Source organism: Podarcis filfolensis (genome assembly GCF_964270895.1).
Source record: "Podarcis filfolensis genome assembly, chromosome: 14".
Lineage (NCBI taxonomy): Eukaryota > Metazoa > Chordata > Lepidosauria > Squamata > Lacertidae > Podarcis > Podarcis filfolensis.
Genome location: NC_139616.1, coordinates 21,978,466 through 22,003,764, shown reverse-complemented (window position 1 = coordinate 22,003,764; position 25,299 = coordinate 21,978,466). Strand labels below are relative to the sequence as shown.

The following is a 25,299-nucleotide window of genomic DNA, read 5'->3' as shown; positions in this document are numbered from 1 at the left end:
ACAGAGTCTAATTTAATCAGCTAACACTGACAAATACATCTCTAAACAACTTGGGTCCCAAATATCTGAAGTGGAGTGCCCAATCATAGCAATCTATCCAGGTGCTATGATAAACAAAGGATGACTTATTGGCAGTGCAAATGCCCACTGTGGTGTGGTCCGAGGGGTGTTGTTGTATGAAAGGGCATTATTTGTGGTACCCCCCCTCCCAGTTGTGGAATGGCCTCCCCTGCATCTTGCAGCATCCTTGTAAGCTTTTGGTCAGGTGCACCATAATTGGTCAGATGCAGTTCTTTACCAAAGTCTTGATTTGAAGTCTTCTCTCCTTCTGCATTGCTGCTCTTGACAGTGTATCTGTGTTTTGTTAACTTTGTTATTGGTTCAGTTTTGCGGTTTTATTTCTTTTGACTTAATTAGACTCTGTGTTTGTTTTAATTGTGATGTTTTTGTAACTCATCCTGGTGAAGGTAAACTCATCCAACTGGTGAAGGTAAGCTATGGAGACAAGTGGGAGGGAAAGAAACAAATGAGTAAATAAAGCTGTGCCCTTAGAATCACAGAATTGTAAAGTAGGGAGGGACCATGAGGATCGTTTCGTCCAACCCCCTGCAATGCAGGAACCTTTCACCCAACGTGGGACTTGTACTTTGTGTGATCTCTCTCTGTAAATGTTACGATGCGGTGAGTGGGGAGCACCAGCAACTGTACTACTCAGATGTTGCACACAGTGGTGGCTAAGTTGTGTCCCTCCAGATGGTGCTGGACTATAACTCCCATCAGCCCCAGTCAGCATGACTGAAGGTCAGGGATGATGGGAGTTGTAGTCCAGCAACATCTGGAAGGCATCATGTTGGCTATGTCTAGTCCAGGTTCTAAACTTACCTAACTGCATCCCTGCTAACAGGGTGTTTCCAAATGTTGTGTGGCGCAGGGCAGTGGTCCAGGCTGTGGTAGGGAAGTGTTCAGAGATTCACAACATGAGACTGGGCCTTTTCAGTGGTGGCCCCCTGCTTGCGGAATGCTCTCCCTAGGGAGGCATGCCTAGCATCATCTTAATCTACTGCTACATGCTAGGCAAATACTTCTTACTCAGGCTTTTCGCCTTTAAGAGCATGGTGGGCTTTTTATTGGGGTGGGATCCTTACAGCAAGCCTTTTATCTGTATAGCTGTGCTTTTAGGTTTTTACTGGGCTGTTCTTAATTTATTTTAATGTAAGTTGTTTTGGGTCACTCTGTGCATATGAATATATTTTTATGAATATAAAAAGCAATAATAATCAGAGAGACTTCTGATATACATTGTTGTTTACTGTACATCTGAGGAAGATCTAGCAGGTCAAAATTTGGGTTTTATAGAAATTCCTATGAACTTGTTATTATGTATATATCCCCTATTAGTTTACTTGGCTTATTCTTTGTATTTGTTGTACATGGACCAGTACAGCTAGGTACTTATGGTTGGCTCTCATATTTTGGTGAGCTATACTAAATATTTTGTGTTTGAGTTTTCATCATCGTTTCCTTAACTTTTTCTTTTTCTGCTACATTAGCTCTTTTCAGTTAAGAAGATTTTTGCCAGTTCTCCTTAAGGCCATTGCACAAAATACGTTGCTGACTGATAACAGGGATGGGGGTGGGCATACTTAAGAAGTATTGCTTGAAAGATTGCCACTGAAAAAGTAAGACTATTGCCTTCCAGCAAATGTGAGAAATGTAGAAATGTGGCTTAATCGTTCTCCCCAGCTAGCAGCGATATATTTTGCAGTACTTGGTAATGTAGCTGATGAGACTTCACAGATTTCATAGACTGCACTGATCTGTGAATAGGCGATGGCTCAAGGAAGATGGAGACATCAGTAGTCCCAGGATTCCTGGTAGACAGGAAGGCAAGGCAAAGGTAGACAGGAAGGATGAGCACCTAGCTGTGAGTTTCAGGACCACGGTTAGCGATCCTGCAGCTGAAGCATAGTGTATGTTGTCTCAGCAGTTTCCTGGAGCAACTGGCAGATTTTTAGTCTGGGCTAAGAAATTATTGACTACTGGCCCAACCTTTAACTGTGAGTGGACAGTTAAAGGGCAGTGATTTCATAACAATATCAGAAGAACCTGCCGGATCAGGCCAATGGCCCATGTAGTCCAACATTCTGCTCTCATAGTAGCCAACCAGATGCTTATGAGAAGTACTCAGCCAGGATCTGAGCATAAGAGCAAGCTCCCATTCTGAATTTTCCAGCCCAACCAATATTCATAAGCATACCATCTCTGGTCATGGAGGCAGAACATAGCCATTGTCTCTAGTGGCCATTGATAGCCTTAACCTCCATGAATGTGTCTAATCCTCTTTTAAAGCCAAGCAAGTTGATTAACATTACCATCACTTCCTCCTGTGACAATGAATTCCATAGTTTAACTATGTGCTGTGTGAAGAAGCTGGTTAACAAATGAACAAACCCAAAGAGTACTCACTAATGGTTTCTCATCATTTCGAAAAAATGTGACAAGTGGGGAGCCGCAGAGTTCTGCCAGGGCTTGCTGTTGTTCTTTCTGAACAACATGGACGAAGGAATTGAGGGGATGCTCATCAATATTGCAAATGACACCAGGATGGGAGGGGTAGCTAATGCTGCAGAAGATGGAATCTGGATTTAATACAACCTTAGCAGACTGGAGAACCAGGCCAAAATTAACAAAATGAATTTCGATAGGGACAAATGTAAGGTTCTGTACACAGGCAGGAAGAACCAGCTGCACAAATATAAGATGGGGGATACCTGGCTTACCAGTAGCACATGTGAAAAGGACCCAGGGGTCTTAGTAGACCACAAGCTTAGCATGAGTCAGCAGTGGGATACAGCAGCAAAAAAGCTAATGTGATTCTAGGTTGCATCAACAGACATATAGTGTCCAGATCAAGGGAAGTAATAGTACCACCCTATTTTGCCTTGGTCAGACCACACCTGGAATTCTGTGTCCAGTTCTGGGTACCACAATTTAAGGAGGACATTGACAAGCTGCTGGTGTTAACCCTTTCCGGTTTTCATGCTAACAGGCTGAAGCTGGATAGTCTGATAGGACCAATGCCTAAGCCAATACTGCTCTTACCTGTAACCAATGAAGTTGTGGCCAATTCTTGCCCATTAACCTAAAATAATGGTATCCTGTGTCTTTATTCCAAATGGTGGGAGGCAGGAATCGCCACGCAATAAAGGAGATTATGACTAGACATCAAGAAGAACTTTTTGAAAGTAGGATCTGTTTGTCAGTGGAACAGACTTCCTCAGAAAGTGCTGAACTCTCCTTCATTGGAGGTTTTTAAGCAGAGGTTAGATGGCCATCTGCCATGGATGCTTTTGTTGAGATCCTTGCATTGCAGCGGGTTGGACTAGATAACCATCATGGTCCCTTCCAACTCGATGATTCTAAACAAACTACAGTTCCCAGAATTATTTGGAGGAAACCACGACTCTTTAAAATGGCACTATAGTGCTAAATGAACCTCCACTAATTCTGAAGGAGGTTCTTCCAAAATGAGCAGGACTCCTTTCTATACGTGTGAATCAGTAACCAAAATCTTTTTGCTTTGCTTTCCCATTTTCCTTCCCATTTCATCAACTTCTTAAGACCTGCCTTAAATCAAGACCTGTCTTTGCGAGATTGAGAAAGTCAGTTTCTTATACCAGCCTCGGATGGTGTTTGGATGCCTGTGATATTAATATCTCTGCGCCACCCCCACGAAGAGCGGCAGGAAGCGCAAGAACAGATGAGTCAAAGTCGAACAGCAGCAAACACATTCTAACCTCTCTGACTCTGCAATGAACAGCGTGGGTACTATCTGCCGCTCCAGTTTTAATTTTAGTGGCATCAAAGGAAAACTCAAGAGCCTGGGGAAGAAGAAAAAAAAGGGGGGGAGAGAGATGGAATAAAAAAGCTCTAGCACCGTGACTCTGATCAAATGAAATGTTTTCCCACAGACAAAAATTGCTGTGGGAATTCAAAGGCTGCTGCAAAATCATATAGTTGCAAGTGTTCCACCCACATCTGAGCAAAATAACATGAATGTAGGTAGAGAAGTGCACTTGCGAAAGGGAATCGGCAGGTGGGGAAGAGGGATATTTAATCCATCCCAAGCCCACTGATTTTCCTTTGGCAGATGCCCTCCCCACAAGGCTGCCCCCCACCGCAGGCAGGCTTACTTCCAATTTCTGAGCCTGAGTTGGGAAGAAAACATTTCAAAACAACCTTCTTCAAGCACATATAGGGGGAATTGGCAGATAGGAGAATGATAATGCATTCCGTGCCTATTTTTCCTTACCCCTGTTGGAACCTCCAACCCTGGGGCCTGCGTCTACGTGGGGCTTCCCTTCTTGCACTTGATCCGGAAGCTGTGGTGTGCGGAATGCTGCAGCACAATTGCTGGCAGGAGCGAGACCTTATCAACATATAGCACCTGTGCTCAGAAACCTCCACCGGTTGTTGATTTGTTACCATGCCAAGTGCAAGGTGTTACTATTAGTATATTAAGCCCTTAATGGCTCGGGATAATTTTACCTGCGAAATCGCCTTAGCCCAAATAGGCCCACTAGACCGCTTTGATTTGTGGAACTGGCACTGTTACAGGTGCCACATAATACTTGTTCAGCATTTGTAAGAAATAAACCTATTAATGTGACCGTACTTACTCTTTGGAACTCCCTGCCAATTGACAGCAGGCAATGAACCTTCACTGTACTCTTTTGAATACCTGCTGAAAATATTTCTGTTTAGACAAGCCTACCCAGTGACATGTGCTTTCAGTCAATGGTTGGTTTTAATTTTTTTTTAATGTTTCAAAAAGCTGTTTTTAGCTATTTTTCTTTTATTCTTTTTATAACCCCTTTGAAGTTTTGTTTACAATCAAACATTATATAAATTTTATGAAATAAATAAATTAGGCCGTGCCCCAGCCAGGCTCAGTGGTAGCCTCATGGTTATATTGTTCAAGCTCACTGAGCAATTCTGAGCCAGTTATGATTTCTTAACCTGGTCTACCTCGCAGGGCTGTTGTTATATGGGAACAAAATTAGTTAAACCTTTTGACATCCTGATTTTAAAAAAGGGTTTTCCGCCACCAACTTATAGAAGACACCTGAAGGCAGCCCTGTATCAGGAAGTTATTAATGTTTGATGTTTTATTATGCTTTTATATGTGCTGGAAGCGGCCTAGAGTGGTTGGGGAAACCCAGCCAGATGGGCAAGCTATAAATTTAATAATAATAATAATAATAATAATAATAATAATAATAATAATAATAATTTGTGAGCTCTTTGGCAGAAGGGAATAAGATAGTAATTCAGTGACATTATGGTCCAATTCACACATTATCATTGAGGCATGGGGTCATGGTCTGGTGATATCTAGAAGCGAGAAACAATGAAGAGTGTTTCTTTTTGGGAAATCGCTTGAAAAAGTTGGGTTGCAAAGAAGACTCTTGCAGTGCAGACTCTGCAGAAAGACAGGCTCAGAATGACTGATTATAATGGGAAGGACAGTGGGTCGAAGCTCTGGGGTTAACAGAGTACTGGTGGCTTCAGGGGGTACTTTTGATGGGTTTCTGCCTTTTTGTCCTTTTGGGCCTGGACTTCCTGTTGCCATAGCCCCTTGACATCTGAAAGCTAGACCTAAACCCAGTGGAGGCAAATGCCCCTTAGGGCAAATGGGACACTGCCCCACCAACCTCAATCTGCCCCAGGTACCCTCATCTGCCTGACTTATTGCTTATTACCAGTCTAGGGGCTGGCCCTGGTTGTCAGCTTCCCCTTCATTAGTCTCAGTATAGAACTCAGCAGGGAGGACAAAATTAGTTGGCTCTGCCTGTCATTGTCTCTGGCTCCCCCTACTGCTGGCCTCCCTGCCTTTCACCCTACCAGTCCCCTTAGGCACGAGCTGAAACTGTACTGGGGACTAAGTAGTGAGTTGGTCCCTTTAAAGCAGTCCTGGGCAACACATAGGAACATAGGAAAACTGTGTGTACGCCATGTTAGAACACTGGCTGACCTCTTTGTTCTCTACGCCGACTAGCAGTGGCTCTCTGTGGTTTCAGGCTGGGGGATATTCTCTGGAGTGCCAGGATTGAACCCTGCTGAGGATTGAACCCAGGACTTCCTGCATGCAAAGCAGATGCTCAGCCAACTGAGCTATGGCCATCCCTCTTGCGCCACCACACCAGTGAAACAACCCACAACTCACCAGACACAGACAGGCTGCCCAGCATGGGCATAATAAGTCTGTTTTTGTAGCCTGCCTGGGTGGGTTTTCATTAGCACCCAGCAGGTGATATTCTGTGGCGGGCGGGTTTTCTTTGGCCCGGTCGATCCCCAGTTGTACTGCCGTATTTCAAGGTTAAGCTCAGCGGCTATTGTTTACTCAGCAAAATAAAGGCGGCTTGATCTCAAGATCGTTTATCTGTAGGCTGCTTTTATTTTTGCATATATATATATATATTTAAAAAGAATTAAATAAGTATCCAAATCACCATAACAATATAAAGGGAATGAAATCAAACAGGCATAGTTCATTCCTCAGCTTTGATTGTTATATCTATGCATGTTTTTTTTAAAAAAAGAGAGGGGGGAGGGAGGGGGAAGAAACCCAAACATGTGAGCCGCCTTTTAATAAAGATCATATTAAAAATTCAATAAATAGCAATATCTCTGATCTTTTAACAAAAGCTGCTGGTGTACAGGAAATTAAATGAAGGGGAAAAAAACCTTGTTAATCCTTTTTGATTTCTGTACATGTTAGCTGGAAGCAGAATTCTCACAGAATTCTCCCTCCCCTTTTTCCGGCTCCTTCTGTCTTACATTTTGTTTGTGTGTCCCCCCCCCCCCCGGCTTTTCCTTCTCCCTCTTTTTAATTTTTTTTTTGTAACAAAAAAAAAGCTACCATGTAAAACGTTGTCTGGGTAACCTTCGTGTAAAATGCAAACCTGTTTCTTAGCTACATTTTGAAAGAAATACTGTATTTTTGTGTGTGTGTGTGTGTGTGTGTGTGTGTGTGTGTACGATGGGGAAAAGGAGGCGAATGTGGTGTGTGGTGTGTGTGGGAAGGCCGTTATGTCCATTGTCTCATTCTCATGGTCGTGCTGTGAGGGATCTGTCTTGAACCAGGTGATAACCTGATAGACTTTATCTTGTCTTTTCTGGGTCTCCCTGATGCCTGCCAACACTTCAACGGGCTGTTAGGCATTTTAAATATTCCCCTAGAGCCTTAACCTTACCCCCTTTCTCTTCTTGTCATCTGGAATGTCTCCGAGCTGTCAGAGTCTTGTTGCTTATTGATGTTTCTGCGTGTTTTATGTCTTTTCCGAGATATGACAGCCCCAGACATAGGGCTGATTTCAATCAGGCAACTTTCTGGAGAGAGCCTCAGCGGGTCTCCCCCGCCCCTCACTTCCTTCTCCCCTTTTCTCCCCTTTTCTTTTCCCCTTTCCTTGCGTAGGCGTGGCTTACTTCAGGGGCTTCTCTGTCTAGTGAAAAAATATTTCAGGAGCCTTTTATTGCAAAGATGGGGGGGAGAGAGAAAAGGAGAGAGGAAGGAGAACAGCAGCAGCAGCAACAACAACAACAACAACAACAACAACAACAACAACAACAATGCAAACACTCCTGCTTTTGTTCTCAGGCAAGCCAGAAGAAAGAGTGACCTCACAAGGCAAAGGTTTTGACACTGAATCAAATCCCTTTAGGCCTCGACTTGGAAGCCGGCTCAGGCTGTAGATTACTTTATCATGTTTTGAGAATGAAGCGAGCGTGTATGTTTTTTGGGAGGGTGTCCCTTGTATGATAAACCTGAGCTCATACTTCTCCTTAAGTCAAACCTCAAGGTCTCTGACAAAATGAAGGCCTGTCGTCAAGGCTGCAAGGTGGATCCTGAAACAGCGGCAGACATGTTAGTGGCTTCTCATCTAGGCTTGTTAGCTATTTCTACTTCTAAAATATGACTGGAGGTAGGCTTCGTTTTTTGTTCCACCCTGCATTCATCGCTTGCAGCACTGTTGCTATTCCACTGCAGTTCATCTTCCACCAAGAATTACGCCATTTGGCTTACTTTCCACTGTGGCAAAATTACATAACTTGTGCATGTGATTAATTACATAAATTACACAAGTTATGTTGTCATTGTGCTATTCCACCCCATTCATTTCAATGCAAATGGATGGTGGGGTGCAAGGAGTTACATATCGTTCGTGGACTGAAAACTACAACAATCATATTTGCTGGATTGGTTTCCATTCTCGACATGGAACAGATAAGAGAACATCAGCAGTTTCTGTTCCCTTTGTTTTCTCTTAACATTCCAACCTTGAAATCATTCTACCATGAAGAGTACAGGTAGTGGCTCAGCATTCCCAAAACCACTAGAATTATTACTATTATTATTAAAAATTGTATCCCGGCTCTTCCTCCCAAAGAAGCCCAGGGTGGCAAGCACCCAAAAATTTAAACAGTACAATTAAACACAAAATAAAAACATAATTTAAAAACAATTAAGAACATGAAGAACACCTTAAAACAACCACATAATCTCACAGCTAGTGGTTTCAAGGTGTCTAGGCACAGTATTGTTCACTCATCAAATACCTGAATGAAGAGGAAAGTTTTAAAGTTCCTCTCGTGTGTTAATAATGAAAGAATTGCACTCATGTTCAGTTCATACATTGTGGGTAGGAGTGAGTCAACCACAGCAAGTGTGGGTGGTTTGTGTGGGAGAAGTGAGTGCATGTGTGTGTCAGAGAGTGGTCATGTGTCCTACATTGATTTTGTTTTCTGGAATCTTGCTGCAGTGCTAGCCTGTCTTGGGATATACAATGGCCTCATGAGGAATTCAATGAGCAGTTGGAGCTAAGCTGGACCAAGTTAAAATATACCAAGCGCAGACAGAGTCATGTTATATTCGAAAGTTCTGTTGTTGTTTTCTGCATCTAGGGTAATATAATAATAATAATAATAATAATAATAATAATAATAATAATAATAATAATTTTTACCCCGCCCATCTGTCTGGGTTTCCTCAGCCACTCTGGGTGGCTCCCAACAGAATATTAAAAACACGATAAAGCATCAAACATTAAAAACTTCCCTAAACAGGGTTGCCTTCAGATATCTTCCAAAAGTCAGGTAGTTGTTTATTTCCTTGACATCTGATGGGAGGGCGTTCCACAGGGCGGGCGCCACTACCGAGAAGGCCCTCTGACTGGTTCCCTGTAACCTCATTTCTCACAGTGAGGGAACTGCCAGAAGGCCCTCGGAGCTGGACCTCAGTGTCTGGGCTGAACGACGGGGGTGGAGACACTCCTCCAGGTATACTGGGCTGAGGCCATTTAGGGTAGCTCTGACACCTAGATATTTAATATTTACCTATATTAGGGGAGACTACAGGACACCCATCCTCTCTCACACACACCCTCCTTTCCCATAAACTATACACACTTGTCATAGATGGCTTGCTCCTACCAATCCTACACTCACCAAATGCGAGAGCTGCAGTGTAGATTTTCTTTCTTTTCATCTAAGGGTAAAATACATCTATGGGCAAGGAGATGTGTCTCCGAGGATGTGGTGCCTATCTTGCGGATATTGCTCCCAAGGGGAAGTCTCCTGGACAATTTCTATTGGCTAGTATTATTTTATATTTTTATACATAATAAACACTAAAACGCTTTTCACTTCACAAGCAAAAAGACAGGTGGCTGGGCTCCCCCCCCCCCCCAGATGGAACTCAGTTCCAGCACCTCTCAGGTGGCGCCATTGCCATTACAGTCATACCTTGGTTCTCAAACGGCTTGGTACTTGTATGTTTTGTGCTCCTGAACTCCGAAAACCTGGAAGTAGGTGTTCTGGTTTTCCAATGTTTTTTGGAAGCTGAACGTCCAACGCGGCTTCCACTTGAGTTCAGGAAGCTCCTGCAGCCAATCGGAAGCCGTGCCTTGGTTTTCGAACGTTTTGGAAGTTGAACAGACTTCTGCAATGGATTACATTTGAGAACCAAGGTATGACTTTATAAAAGAACAAGGGAGGCATTCATGGTGGCTTCCAGCACCTCTTTTTCTAGAAAAATTGCGCTGGCGCAGAGGAAGTTGCAATCTAAAAAGGAGGGCCTTCTATGTTGTGAGTGTTTAAACGTGTGCATGTGTGTGTACCACCCTTCATCCTGCTACATTTCAAGATGGTACACATCAGAGGGAGCCTGAAACTGATCATTGTTGCTCTCTGCTTTAAGGGCCAGTGCTATAATTTTTTGTTATGCTAGGTATTTTTTTTTACTGTAATCTCATGCACCACCACCACACTGTCCCCCAATTGAGGCTGCAGTTGCATTTATTGATTTTTCTGTTTTAAACTTGCAGGGCATTTGGGGAACTTTTTGTAGAAAATGTGACCAAGAAATAAAATAAAATAAAAAACAAAACAAAACAAAACAAAACAAAACAAAACAAAATAATACTCCATGTTGGTTAAATGGAATAAACTGTATGAATGTAGCCTAAGATGGAGGGAGCTGGCAGGCAGTGGACTAGTCACAAGTAAGAAGGCAAGGCAGGCGGGGTTGGATAAGGGTAGACTGAAGTTGGTGGAACAGTGCCCCATTTGCTCTAATAGACCAACCTGCACTGCTCTTCCCTGTACTATTTTCTCTTCCTCTCCGATACCTGTTAGACCACCATTGTATTAAATCAGCCAAGAGGGAACGTGCTGTGCAAACACAGCATATCTCTTATTTTCTCATATCTCAAATTCCTAGCTGGGAGCAATATATTGCTACAATGCCGAGTCTAAACCAAACAAGAAATGATTCCACCACCTACACACACACACACACACTCGCTCTCTCTTCTGTTCACAATCCTATTTTTTAAAACCCATCTTTGATACTTTTGAACAATATTAATATCATAATAGTGGCATGGGCCTATTGGGTTAGCCTGGATTTTATAAGTTAGGATCCAATTTCAGCCGTGTTTTCTCCAGGACTGTCACTATCCATTCTGGCTCCCATTTTTTCCAGTCAGTGCAAACCCTGTCATTGGACTATTGTTTGCAGGTGATAAGCAGCTCCTAGTATTATTATCATTTCACCAGAGCTTCTCAACTGTCAACAAATTTTACCTTTAAAAAGTATTAAAAATTATGGGGAAGGAGGGAAAGAAAGGAAGATGACTTCACCCGCTTCCTCATTCTCCTTTAGCTCAGGCATACAATGTGTTACTTTTTGCGGAGATAAAATTATGAGAGCTGCTGAAAGGAAACTGGGCATGCGTGCATAGGGAAGGCAACACGCAGCACCTCAAGAGAGCAAAGAATGCCTTCACAGTATGGCTTGTGGATTTTAATTTATATTGGTCTTGACTTGTAACATAGGCCGAGTAAACTAGGCCTAAGAGTCAGAGCTTGCAATGACCCTTGCGCACAGCGCTTCAGCAAAGATGTCAGCTGAAAAACTCCCAGGAAGCAGGGGGCTGCCAAACGCTTTGAAAATGACTAACAATTTGGCCTGGTCTCTGCTGAATGCAGGCCCAAGAGAGCGAAGGAGGGGAACGGCAGTAATAAAGCAGTTTTTGCCCAGAAAGATATTGCTTCCAATCCTCTCCCAGACCTTTCTAGTCTGGTTTACAGCAATATTCTTCACACACGTACAGTACACTCATTGACTCAACAACACATCACCATGTGTGCAAAACTCCTGATGCTAAAATTAAAAGCTTTGGTTCCCCCCTCCAATAAAAAAAGAATCTATCGAGTGTCTTGCAGATATTAATTTTCGTGTGCACTTGACCTTTCAAGGTTGCACCTAGGAAAACCAAAAGGACAGTGTTTGCGCTGTTAATGTTAACTCCCAGAGTAGAAAGAGCTAACTTATGTTTCATTAGACTGTAATCAATTTTTCTTCCATTTCCATCTATTTCCCCTGTGGCCTGTCAAGGTTAAGACAGGAAGAAACAAGGCTTTGTTGTGGAGGAGATCAAATGGGGTGGGTGGATTTTTGGTTTATTCTGGTCTGGGACTGGACTCTGAGTCCAAGCTGGAGGGGCCACCACAGTCCAGTTACGTGGTCAGGGTTTGCAGAGCTAATTTTGTACAGTATGTACAAAGCAGGGCAGAAGCACATCAAAGTCTTTTACCAATTAAGACAAGGCAGTGATCAACTTGAGGCATTTAGAGGGCCCAGCACATCAATACCAGCTTACAACTCAGAAAAGAATGCTTTTCTTAAAGGTAGATTCATGTGTTCAATTTAAAGAGACCTCACCTTGTACTGATATAGGATGCTGCATAACCTAGTCCATCATCAACAGCAGGTCCTAAGGCTTGTTGACTAAAGAGACCGAAAATTAAATATCATGTTTAGTTCTAATAGCAATACACAAATAAAGATCACGGGCCCAGATTTCATACCAAAATCTAGTCGTTGAATATGAAAAAAAAAATCATTACAATTCCATTGGTGAAAAGTGGCACAACAATCGGCTCATCATTTTGGAAGACATCATCTCAGTGGCTTCCTGTGTCATCGGATGGACTGTTGAATCAGAAGTTCTAAAACATGCTTGCCTTGTCGTGTCTTGTTTGATTATTTCCAGAGATGTGCAAAGCCTCTTTCAATAACTCTCACAAGTCTTACTAAAATTATTCTGGCTTCCCCCAAAGTCCCCCAGGTGTCTTGCATAAGGGAGAACTCCTTGAATGTACTTCAGATGCCACCTTAAGCAAGATTTCAGATGACCCTGTGTCCAAGAGAGGTCCATTGTTGGCTCCATGTACCTCCAGATCACTCTTCGCCAATCTGGTGTCTTTCAATTGTTTTGGGCTACAAGTTTGGGCTAATGGGAGCTTCAGTCTTGGTGGTGCCACCCCCAAAAGCTACCTGATTGGCAGTGATCCATGACAGGGCCTTTTCAGTGGTGGTTCCCTGGTTCTGCAATGCCATCCCTAGTGAGGTGTGTCTGTCTCCATCATTAACAACTCTCAGGAAGAATTTGTAAACATTCTTTTTTACCCAGACATTGGGTGGCTGAAATATACTGTTCCTGGCAATCTCAAGATCATTGGAGGGAAGCATGTTTTTAATTATAATTGCTTTCAGGATGCTTTTTAACTGTAACTGCGTTTGGGTGATTTTAATTGTAATTGTTCTCAGAATGTTTCAATCTGTTTCAGAATGTTTTTGCTTTTAAATTACATATCTGTTTGCTGCCCTGGGGAGGAAGGGAATGAAGTAAATTCAATAAACACTGTAAATAAGTAGTCCAAAACATCTGGAGGGCACCAGGTTGGCAAAGGCTGATCCAGATTCTTCTTTTTTTCTGACCAAGTGGTGCAGTGGGAAAGGAGCCTCCATCCCCATCATTTTGCACCAACTGTATCTGAAATGTTTCAGCTCTCTGTCTGTATTTCAGTCCAACAGTGACATCCAAGGAGAAAGCTACATTCCAGCCCCAAAAGTCCAAGACAAAACAACACATTTGATTTTAATGGGTCTGGATTGCTCCCACAGTTTCCAGTCAAGAAAGTGTCTGTCTATCAAGACATCTGGGGGCGGAAAATAAGATCTGACAAGCCATACGTAGCTGCTCTGCCGGAGAGGATTCATTGCAGTGGATTTCCAGGATGGCAGTGTTCCAGGGCTGGCACACATTTTCCCTCTTTAGCACAAATCGTTACATAATTTGGACTAGCATAACATTACCCGTTTCTGGACTGCTGGTGTTGAGAATGCTGTCAGCTCCTTTAGGGCTTTTTCCTTTGAATGTGAAGTTGTAAATGCCTTCAAGGCTCGGTTTGGATACTTTGTCCAAGATTCCTTACCCAAGTTGCCACTGACTTCTGCAGACAAGCCATACTGAACCACATTCTGAAATAAGACACACACAAACCCGTTTCAGTATATGTATGCTTCTGAATATCAGTTGCTGGGAATCTTAAGTAGGGACTCGGAGGACCTCGGGTTGTTGCTGGACTCCAACTCCCATTATCCCTGACCACCAAGCATGCTGGCTGGGGCTGATGGGAGCTGGAGTCTAACCACATCTGGAGAGGGTGGTGAAGATTTAGGGTAGTGCAGATTTAGGGTGGTGCAGGTGGTTCACCTGCACAGGGTGACAACCCAAGGAGGCACGAAATAGCAACTGTACCCAATGGGATTATTGTGAAAATAAATATTATTGGGGGGGGGATGTTTTCCTCGGTCATGGTGATATATTACCAAAGCTTGCTCCACCATCAACCATTACCTGGTATAGTAGACTGAGCAGACACATGGATCATCTCATCACGGTATTGTATTTGTTCATTTGTTTGTTTTGGACCATTCATATCCTGTCCCACGTTGGGAGATCTCTTGGTTGTTAACAGTACAATTCCATAAAACATAGAACTCATAGAACCCATAAAACTAATAAGAATAACAATAATAATACGCTTTCCTTGCACACATTCTGGTAGGAGAACATCACAGAATATGAAGGATCGCTTCAAAAAGGGAAGATCAGGTATGGTTGCATTAATGCCACCCCCCTCACTATGCAAAGTCACTCTCTGCTACCTCCATTGTACAGGCATTGTCAGTGTTAAATTTGCATAAACATTCACATATGTAGATTTTATGCAAATCAGCGCCACCTTTTACCTTTGGGGTGATGCATTTCTTCTTTCTTGCTGATGCTTAACCTGCTACCCTTGTGGTAGAGCCACTTTGAAGCTGTGGAGCCCAGCCGCAGGCTGACTACCTCAGGGAGAACTAGGCTGCTATGGGGCCGCTCTGTAGCCTGTCACTGTATTCTGCTTTGAGTGTAAACACCCATTAATATTTGCATCGTTGATCATTCCCTGGCGGTAATTGTGTCGTGTCAGAGTCTAACTGACTGACCATCCTTAAATGCCTGTTATTAATGATTTTTTTCCACATTGTTGTCTGTGATAATCCTATGCCTCTCTAATTCTAGAGAGCAACCTTTTCAGCATGATGAATGGAAATTTATTGAAAAGGAGAGCTCCCGTTATCAACATTTCACGTTGGCACGCCGCTGTAAATGCTAACCGGCTCGACGGCATGTCAAGCTCTCCATGGAAATGTCAGCATTACAGCTCCTTCGTGTTTGGACAGAACTGTCAATTCTTACCTTCTGGAGCCAAATTGGCAAGATCTCAATTATAAAGCGTATGCTGAGGGTCACTCTCAGGAAAGTGGTTGATCTGAGCACGGCTAATTTAATATATGTGTTTTTTTAAATTTTAGATTAGCTTTTATGAACATTTGAACTCGGCAAAGGCTTATCCTTGTGATGCATGTTGAAGGTGGCCGGTGGGAACATCTAACACCTTCTTTGACTGTTTTTGTTTTATCTCCATGTCTGTCTGTTGGTGAGGTGGAGAACTTCAGTCCTGGGGGCCAAAAGTGGCCTCCAGGGCTCTCTAGGCAGCCCTCAAAGTCTTTCTCAACAGCCCTGCTCCACACGTGATTGAAATGTTCCCCTGAACTGTGATATACCCCTGAACTGTGATATACCTTCTTTGCCTGGATGGCTCGTAATCTGGGGAACCAGGTTCGTGTCTCCGCTCCTCCACATGCAGCTGCTGGGTGACCTTGGACCAGTCACACTTCTCTGAAGTCTCTCAGCCCCACTCACCTCACAGAGTGTTTGTTGTGGGGGAGGAAGGGAAAGGAGAATGTTAGCCGCTTTGAGACTCCTTCGGGTAGTGATAAAGTGGGATATCAAATCCAAACTCCTCTTCTTCTTCTTCTTCTTCTTCTTCTTCTTCTTCTTCTTCTGTGGGTGTAGAAACTTCTTTCTTTTGCATGTAGCCTACTCTACAAAAGTAAGAGTCACCAGGAGGAAGGGACGTTGGATGAAGATTGGATTTGTTTGTATCTCTTTTCTCTACCATTAGAACTGTTTTATAAAATTGATGAACGTTAGAAAAATGTTGGAATGAAATTACTTGGCTTTAGTAAAAATGTTTAAAGAATTATGAAAGAATGTTATGGTTATGAGAAGCTGGTAAGGACAAGATTTAAGTTTTAAGCTTTAAGATTTATCTTATTATAAAAAGATAAGACTATAACAGTTTAGGGTAATGTAATGACAGAATATTATGAAATATGGAAAGGATTTGCTGGGATAATTAATAACTAGGATACAAAGAAAGGGAGGAGGAGGAGGTCTAAGAAAGAAGGTAATGACAGTTGAGGATTTGGAAATAATGAATTTGTTTTTAAATGTTTTTAATTGTTTGTGATGTATTTTTGTATTTTTCTTTTTTCTTTTTTTTTTGTTTGAATCTGTATTTATATGGTGGGAGGGGTTTGTCTTTTTTCCTTTTTACTTTGTTAATTATTTTTATTTTGTATTTTTCTTTGCCTCTATTTTATTTTGTAACATTTTGAAAATTCCAATAAATATCATTTAAAAAAAAAAGAGTCACCTTGTTTGTCCCACCCACTTTTGACTTTGACCCCACCCACTTTCTGGCTTTGGTCCTGCTCATCACTCGCATGCAGCTCTTGAAAGGTTGTCCATAAGGGACTGTGGTCCCTAGATTGAAAGAAGCACCTGCCATACCTTGTCTATTGAATTGTGGGGCAAATGTGAGGTGTTGGTTAGCTTTAAAACCCTACATGATCTGCAGAACCCCAGCATGTTTGAGAGAGATGGGCCTCTTCCTGAACAAATCCTCTTCTTCCTTAAGATCACAAAGTGAGATCCTGTTCAGCTGCCTATCTGTGATACAGCTACGATTTCTTATGGCATGTTTCTAGCAATGGCCACTTTGTTGTATAATTCTACTCCACGAGGATAGGAATTTGTCTCTCATTAATTTGCCATTCCTTCCATCACTTGGTTCTGCACAAGCTTCAGTGCAATGGGAACTGAGCAAGACCACAACAGTGTGGTCTGCTCATGAGATAGATATTTCTAACCTGTTTCTGTGATGATTTAGTTTATGTTTTATTATGTATATATATATATTTTAATGTTAAAAGAAAAAAAGAAATTAAAGATATGCGTTGGCCTTCCTGGGCTGAAAATATCCAAGCCAGAAGTCCAACCTTCCTTTGAATTCTTCCAAGGAAGCACATTCCACCAGCTTCCATATCACAAAACGAGCTTTGCTGGATCAGGCCAGCAGTCCATCTAGCCCAGCATCTTGTACCCACAGTGACCAACCAGATGCCTCAATATGAAACTGGCAAACAGGACCTGAGCACAAGAGTCTCCTCTCCTTCAGTTTCTAGTCACTGGTATTCAGAAGCACACTGCCTCCAACAATGGAGACATCACAGCAGGCTGAAAGTCAGGAACTTCTTACCTCTAACGATTGGCAGAGGTCTGCGCCTGTGTAACTTCAACCAACGATTTTGTGTTATGCTCTTCAAGAGTATTTGTTGAAGTAGCATTCCACTCTTCTCCTGACACCCTTTTTGTATATTCGTGATCACTTCCCCCACCACTCTGCTCCTTTCATCTCCTTTCTTCTGAGTTGATCATCCCCAGATCCACACATGGGCTCTACCAGCTGGTTTCCAGGAAGCCATGAACAGCCACTTGCTATCGCTGCCTGCCTAGCAACCGAGAGGTGACATGCCGAAAGTCTCCTTTTCATCCCATTTCCTCTTGATGAGAGGAAGGGGATCCTCCTGCGAGTCATTACCTGAAATAATACCATATGGTAAAATGTAAACAACATCTGCATATCCATGTAATAATTTCATCTGTTTAATTAGTTCCAGCAAAAAAGGTTTACCCTCTGAGGCCTTTCTGTCAGCTCTGTGCTCAGAGATCCATGGCCTGCTGTCGAGCTTGACAGCCATCTATTGTTTCCTCGCTGCCTTCCATCTTGCCATTTAATGTAAGCAAGTCTCCTCAGTTTGGTGGGGAGCTTGTCCTGGCTCATACAGATGTGCAAGGGGAATGAGGAGGAGGAGGAAGAGCTGTCATTTTGGCCCAGAGAAATTTAAAAACAAACCCTGTGACAGATCTGATTGCTTTGGGTTTGGGCTTTGGGCTTGGTTGGAAAGGGGGATATGTTTGTCACTGGAACAATGAGAGAGAGAAAGAGGAGAGGGAGGGAGAGCTGTGCAGGTGGTACTTAAGTGTATGCAGTCAATGCATGGAGCAGGGATTTGGGTCAAGACTCCACTGCCAACCCTAAAGCATTGAATCCAACTCATGCAGACAGTCATTGAACAAAACAAGCCTGTGGAGGCCAACCCATTAGGGTGAATGGAGCACTCTTCCACCAATCTCAGCCAGCCCCCACTTGTCTGTCTTCTTACACAGTCCCAGTCCAGGAGGTAGCACTGGCTGTCAGTTTTCTCCTTCTTAGTCTCAGTGTTGCCATTGCAGAACTCAGCAGAGAGGAAGATGGGGGCAAAGTGAGAATTAGTTTGGCACTGCCTGTCATTGGTTCTGCCACCACGACCTGTTGGCCTTTGTGCCTTCTGCCCTACCAGTCCCAATGGCCAACAGCCACCACAGCAGCAGGCTGTATCATATGGACTCTGGGCTCTAGAGTGGCCAGATTGCAAAAGAGTACAAGGTCCTTCTACATCGGGAAATTGACTAGAAGAAGGAATTCCAGCAGGTGCAGCTCGCACGACAAACTATGCCTGCTGAAATGCACTTTTAAATGTAGGCTGGGCAAACTGGTTTTCTCTCAATTTTCAGCTTCTCTCCGTTTCTCATCATTCCAGTCTTAAATTCAGTTCTCCACATTTCTTCAGCAATTTTGTATATAACTACCACTTTCCTCTCCTGTGATTTCCAACAGCTGCTATTCAAAAGCACACAGTCTCCGACCAGGGACACAGTGCATAGCCATCATGGCTAGTATCCATAAATATCCTTATCTTCCAGGGCTTTGCCTAACCCTCTTTTTTAAAAAAAGTTACCCAGCTTGGTGGCCATCACTGCCTCCCATGGGAAAGAATTCCATTGCTTAACTGTTCACTGTGTGAAGTGAACCTCTTGGGCTTGCCAATCAGAAGGTCAGCGGTTCGAATCCCCGCAACAGGTGAGCTCCCATTGCTCTGTCCCAGCCCCTGCCAACCTAGCACTTCAAAAGCACGCCAATGAAAGTAGATAAATAGGTACCCCTGTGGTGGGAAGGTAAGGGTGTTTCTGTGTGCTCTGGTTTCCATCACGGTGTCCCATTGCACCAGAAGTGGTTTAGTCATGCTGGACACATGACCCAAAAAGCTGTCTGTGGACAAACACCAGCTCCCCCGGCCTGAAAGCGAGATGAGCACCGCAACCCCATTGTCGCCTTTGACTGGACTGAACCGTCCAGGGGTCCTTTACCTTTTTTTTTTTTTTACTCTCTTCACTCAATCCTCCACCATTCAGCTTCATTGGGTGTTCATGAGTTCAGGTATTATATACTGGCACCAGTTCTCTCTGAGGTTTCAGGAAGTACTATTTCCCAGGACTGCCTGGAGGCACCAGGGATTGAACCTGGGACCTTTCCTAAGCAAAGCATGTGCTCTGTCCCTGAGCTTCTGTCCTTCTCCAGACTTCCAGGGTGCTGACCTTCTGTCCACTTTGAAAGCTGTGACCATCAACTGAGTGGATGCTGAAGCTCCTGGATCTTATGAGCCCTGGAAATAATCCAAAGTGCACTTCCATGCAACATTCTGGAGTGGTAAGTCTTCCAAAGAGTGGAGAAAAAAAGAAATACAACCCCCCCTACCCCCCGGCTTTTAAAGTGTGCAATCATTTTTTTCTTTCTTTGCAGATTTCTCTATCCATTAAATGGCCACATCTGCAGTGATTTTTATGCAGCCTTTAAATTGCCCCTTCCAAAATAAAAAAAAGAATGAAAGAAAGAAAAGGGGAAAAAAGAAGTCAATTATACTTTTAAAGTCTATATTTGCTACAGTCTTCTTGGGCTCGGATTCTCAAATTGTTTCTAATGGACGTTAGAAGGGCAGAAAGGTTAATGGCACAGCAGTGAGGTAAAAATGCTGGCTGAAGGGAGGTTAATTTATCAAAATAACTTCATGGTACAAATGTTCTCTTTCTCGAATGCTCCTTACCTGGCAATCAGCTTGGTATCAGAATCTGATTGTATGGATCAGTCTTTGGCAGCTTCATTGTTGCTTTAAAACACACGCACACCAAGCACAAGCAGGAAGCTATTTCCCAAAATCCCAGCTCCACCAGGCCTGACCTTAGCGACCTTTCTTGTACGTTTCTTTTTCTGTAGATTATTGCGATAAGGAAACCTCTGTGTCGCGACCCACTGGCGTCTGGTTAATCCAATGGCATTCATCGCATGTATTGTCCGTGATCAATAACTAATTATCAAAGTGGCATTCCTTTTCAAGTGTGCCTTCTTTTTTGGGGGGCGGGCAAAAAGGTGGGGGTGGCTTTTGGCTAAGCAAAGTTTTGCTGCTTGTTTTTGTTTTAAAGAGGTCGCCACTCTGACATGATTGCAAGTCTTTCAAAGATCCAGTGGGCCGCCCGATTGAATTACTGTCCCAAGCTAATTGAAATAAATTTGAATGCTTGTTAATACAGAATGCCACTGCAGTGTCCCTGTCACTGGGAAAAGGAGAGAAAAGGCCAACACTTTTCACAAAACAGCCGAGCACAGAACAGTCAGCAAAAGGAGATGATTAAGAAATGAGGGAGAGAAATACAGACATTGGTTTTGGCTTGCCTTTTTAGGCCAAGCACAAGGGCACTACTCTCCCTTCTTGCAGTTTCCAGCAACTGGCATGCAGAAGCATCACTGCCAGTGGCCCCTCTTGTCCAGCATCCTATTCTCACAGTGGCCAACCAGATGTCTATGGGAAGAGCATGAGCTAAACCTTACACAACAGCACTCTCCCTGCTTGTGATTACCAGCGATTGATATTCAGAGGCATGCTACCTCTGACAGTGGAGACAGAGCATAGCCACCATGTCTGGTAGTCACTGATTTCCTCACCCTCCATGGAATTTCTTTCTTTTGTCTCTGAACCTTCCAACATTGGGTGTCCATGAATTCTAGTGCTGCGAGAGAGGGTGAAAAACTCCTCCTTGTCCACTTTCTCCATGCCACATACAGCGTTATACACTTCTAGCTTGTTACCTCTTACTCACATTTTCTCTAAATCAAAAAGTCCCCGATGCTGCAACCTTTCCTCATAAGGGAGTTTCTCCATCCCCTTTAACCTGCAACCATTGGCTTCTGCTAGGTCCGGGGGTCCTAGCCATCACCACACCTTGTGGGAGCAAATTCCATCCCTTAACTGCACACTGGGCGAAGGACTTTCTTTTGTATGTCCTGAATCTTCCAACATTCAGCTTCATGGGATGCCCATGGGTCCCTGCAATCCTTTGGGTTCTAGACCAATCTCCCTATTTTGTCTTCTACTCTGCATTATGCTCTCCTTGTTTTGCCTTAAAGGTAAAGGTAAAGGGACCCCTGACCATTAGGTCCAGTCGTGACCGACTCTGGGGTTGCAGCGCTCATCTCGCATTAATGGCTGCTGGAGCCGGCATACAGCTTCCGGGTCATGTGGCCAGCATGACTAAGCCGCTTCTGGTGAACCAGAGCAGCGCACAGAAATGCCGTTTAACTTCCCGCTGGAATGGTACCTATTTATCTACTTGCACTTTGACATGCTTTCGAACTGCTAGGTTGGCAGGAGCAGGGACCGAGCAATGGGAGCTCACCCCGTTGTGGGGATTCGAACCGCCGACCTTCTGATCGGCAAGCCCTAGGCTCTGTGGTTTAACCCACAGCGCCACCCGCGTCCTTTGTTTTGCCTTGTACACTGCTAAATCCCTGTGCGAGATAGGTTACGTAACTGTTTTTCCTCTCTCCCCTTCTCTCTCCTTGCCAACCCCACTAAAAGCCTAACCGTCTCAGCTTTGTTGAATTTCTTTCATTTTATGTATATTATTGATTGGAGACCTTTCCCTCCCCCCCCCCAATCTAAGAATGAGTGACAAGAACTTCTCTAAAGCGAAACAAGCTTAAGCATTCTCAGCTTGATTCCCATTAACCATCATAAGACCATCGCAATTTGACATTTATCTGGCAGCTTGCGATGCGGAAGACCAGGAAAGCCAGAATGAAGATGCTTGCTTGGTTCTCCACCGGGGCTGCTTTTACCAGGTTCGGGGTCAGGTGCGGTGACAGCCGAGTGGAAGCAGAAAGTCTCACTTCACTGCCGGCTTGAACTGCGTTTGACCCTCCCAGGCTTCTAATGACTTCCTTCGAAATTGCAAGAATGTGGTTTTGCCCTTTATAGAATCAGAAAGCCTTGCCATTCACATCTAATTTTTAAGGGAAAGTTTTAATTAAAATACCCAATATGATCTAAGCCTGCTTCGGAGCAGATAGTCGAGAATCACCTTCCTGGAGACTTCTGCTATTTAATTTTTTTTTATTAAGTTTCTTCGTTTGCAACACAAAGGAAGAGACAACACTTTTACACACACACACACACACACACACACACACACACACAAATGGCGTGAGACAACAGCTAGGGAATAGGACCACAGTTCCTTCCGACCCCAAAGCTCAAAATTTGCAGCATTGCAAACAAGCAAACAAACATTGAGTTGAGTAACAGTTGAATGTGGCCCTCCAAATCTCTCTGTCTGGCCCTCTAGACTCTCCACAGAGCACACCCCTCCCTAGCCACACACCCTACTGACCTCTTGCTTCATTGGCCTCTTGCTTGTCTATCTATTTTGGAAAATGCTTTGTCTGTTTTCTCCCCCTCTTTGTGTTCAGACACCTCTTGAAATATCACCCCCAAACGCAGCAATTTGGCAAGCTTCTGACTCCCACTTTTCACACATGGTGGCCATTTTTGCATTCTTTGTCCACTAGTGCAAAGATTCTTGCACTAGCAGATGAGTGAGTTATAATGTTGCACAGCAGAGGGATCCAACGCAAGGCACTAGTGGAAACTCGTCATGCAACAGATTGCGCAATCTGTTGTGAAACAAAGTTAACAGTGACATACTTATGCATCTTCCTTCCAACAATGTTGTGCTGATGCCAAACATTTCATCAGCGGAATAAAAATACCACCAACCAACTTTGGTGGATGCAACCCTTGAGTACTGATAATTCTACCCCACTTTTCCTCCCAAAGGAGCAAAGAGTGACAAGTATCAAAGTAGCAGAAAACACCACTTTACAATAAAATAACATTTAAAAACACGAAGAACACCAACATGCATTTAAAAACAGTCAGATATCCTCACAGTTAATAAAATTTCATGGTTGCCAGGTACAGTATCTTTCAGCCATCAAACATTTGAGTGAGCAGAAATTTCAAAATTCCATCTGAATGTTCATAGTGAGGGAGACGAATAGTGAGGGATGCCTCACCAGTGAGGGCATTCTACAAATAGGGAAAGGCCACTGAGAAGGCCCCGTCGGAGGGATCAACGTCAAGCAGGCAGAACTCAGTGATGACACCACCAACATAAGGCAACTGATAAGGTGACAGTGGCCTTGCGCAACCAATTCGATTTTGAGACATGGCCTCCTCTTATTTTCTCATTTGCAAATATTGTGGGTTCACACGTTACCAGAGCAGTGGAAGATTGCATCTCATTGCTCCGATGTCAAGGAGTGACATAAAAAAGAACACTGTTAAAGAGTTAAAAGGCGGGGAGGAACGAATCAAGGGGTGGGGGGAACCAGGCCATCTGCAATGTCTCTTCATTGCTATAATGATATCAGTTGCAACAAGTCCAACGCCTGACCTCATTACAAGGGTTTAATTGCATTGTTACACTGTTTCACTTCTTCTCTCTGGCCTCTTTCTCTTTATGACAGCTTTAGAAAAGAATTTCAGCTGGAGGTCAAAGGAAATTAATTACTGCTTTCTTAATCTGGGCTCATCTACATTTGGAAAAAAACTTGGGGGCCTTTCAACTTTGAGTGTATTTGCATCTTCATTTTTTTTGCCAAGACCCAAAGTTATTAACCAGCCAGTCTTCTTAGTCATTTCCATACAAAAAGGGTACATATATGGCTTTGATGTAGTTTTGTTTTGTTCCACATGAAAAGGCAAATGGCTTTGCTTCGTCTTGACTATTCCTCATCATGCAAATAAAACAAAAAGGATATAACTGCTTTTGGGGACAAACTACAGACAGCATATAATACCTTGATTATGGGATTTGCACTGGCTGCTGGCTGCCAACCTGCTATTGGGCCAAGTTCAAGGTTATGGTTCTAACATATAAGGCCCTATACAACTCAGGGTCAGGTTAATTGAAAGACTCCCTTATCCCTTATACACTGCTGTGGTCTGTGGAAGGGTTTCTGCTACACATTCTGGAAACCTCGGAAACCACCTCTGAAGAAACTTTGATCAGGGTTTTCAATGTGGCTGCTCCTGTTCTGTGGAATACAATGGTACCTCAGTTTTCAAACATAATCCATTCCAGAAGACCATTCGAGTTCTGAAACATTTGAAAACCAAAAACTCAAAATCCGACAGCTAGGCTCAGGATCTTGCACTCAGCGAAAGCCGCATGGCATGTTCAATATCCAAGGCGTGTTCGAAAACCGAAGTGCTTACTTCTGGGTTTACGGCGTTCGAAAACTGAAATGTTCGTCAATGGAGACGTTCGAAAACTGAGGTATCACTGTATCATTGCAATAAGCCACACATAGATTCTTCCATAGTATTGTTGATGATATTTGATGACCAAAATTCAGATGTACAATATAAAGAGATTTTTTATCAATGCTGTTAGTTACCATTAGACAGGTAATTGTGAGGAATTGGAAAACTGAAGACTGAGGAACATTTCAAGAATGAAAAACTGTAATATGGCAATATGACTGAGTGAAAGAATTGACAAAGCAAGCATAAGCAATGAGCTAAACCAACATGGAAGGTGATTTCGTAGGACAGTGGTCCAGGTACATTCTGTGGTCAAGAAATATCTAAAATGGGACCTCAACACCAGCTTCACAATAACTTTCATGGAGAGACTCGATAGGGTGAGATAAAACAGGGTACTGCTCTACACATTCTTCCTCTGTATAATGAAAATAAGAATGATGACACAACAGGTATACCAAAGGAACAAAACCAAATATGGCTTCTATATACTGCATTTGTTTTACAAGCTATTGTTATGTTTGAAAAATAAAAAGTTAAAAATAGGTGCACTTTCTGGAAACAGCTAAAGATATTTCCCAATTGGATGAACAAGTCTCTGAAATGGATGCCCATTTTCTATGGTTTTTTAAAAAATTGTATTCTGCTTGCTGTTTTTATTTATAATTTTTTAT

At 43.1% G+C, this 25,299-nt stretch overlaps 1 long non-coding RNA gene across 1 annotated transcript in view; it reads left to right on the top strand.

Annotated features, from left to right (window-relative positions):
* The first annotated feature begins 15,867 nt into the window (after positions 1–15,867).
* Positions 15,868–25,299, top strand: part of LOC310749837 — an 807,599-nt gene continuing 798,167 nt past the window's right edge. The window contains exon 1 of the long non-coding RNA XR_014541836.1: positions 15,868–16,453. This is a non-coding gene — a long non-coding RNA (uncharacterized lncRNA). The remainder of the gene's footprint in view (positions 16,454–25,299) is intronic.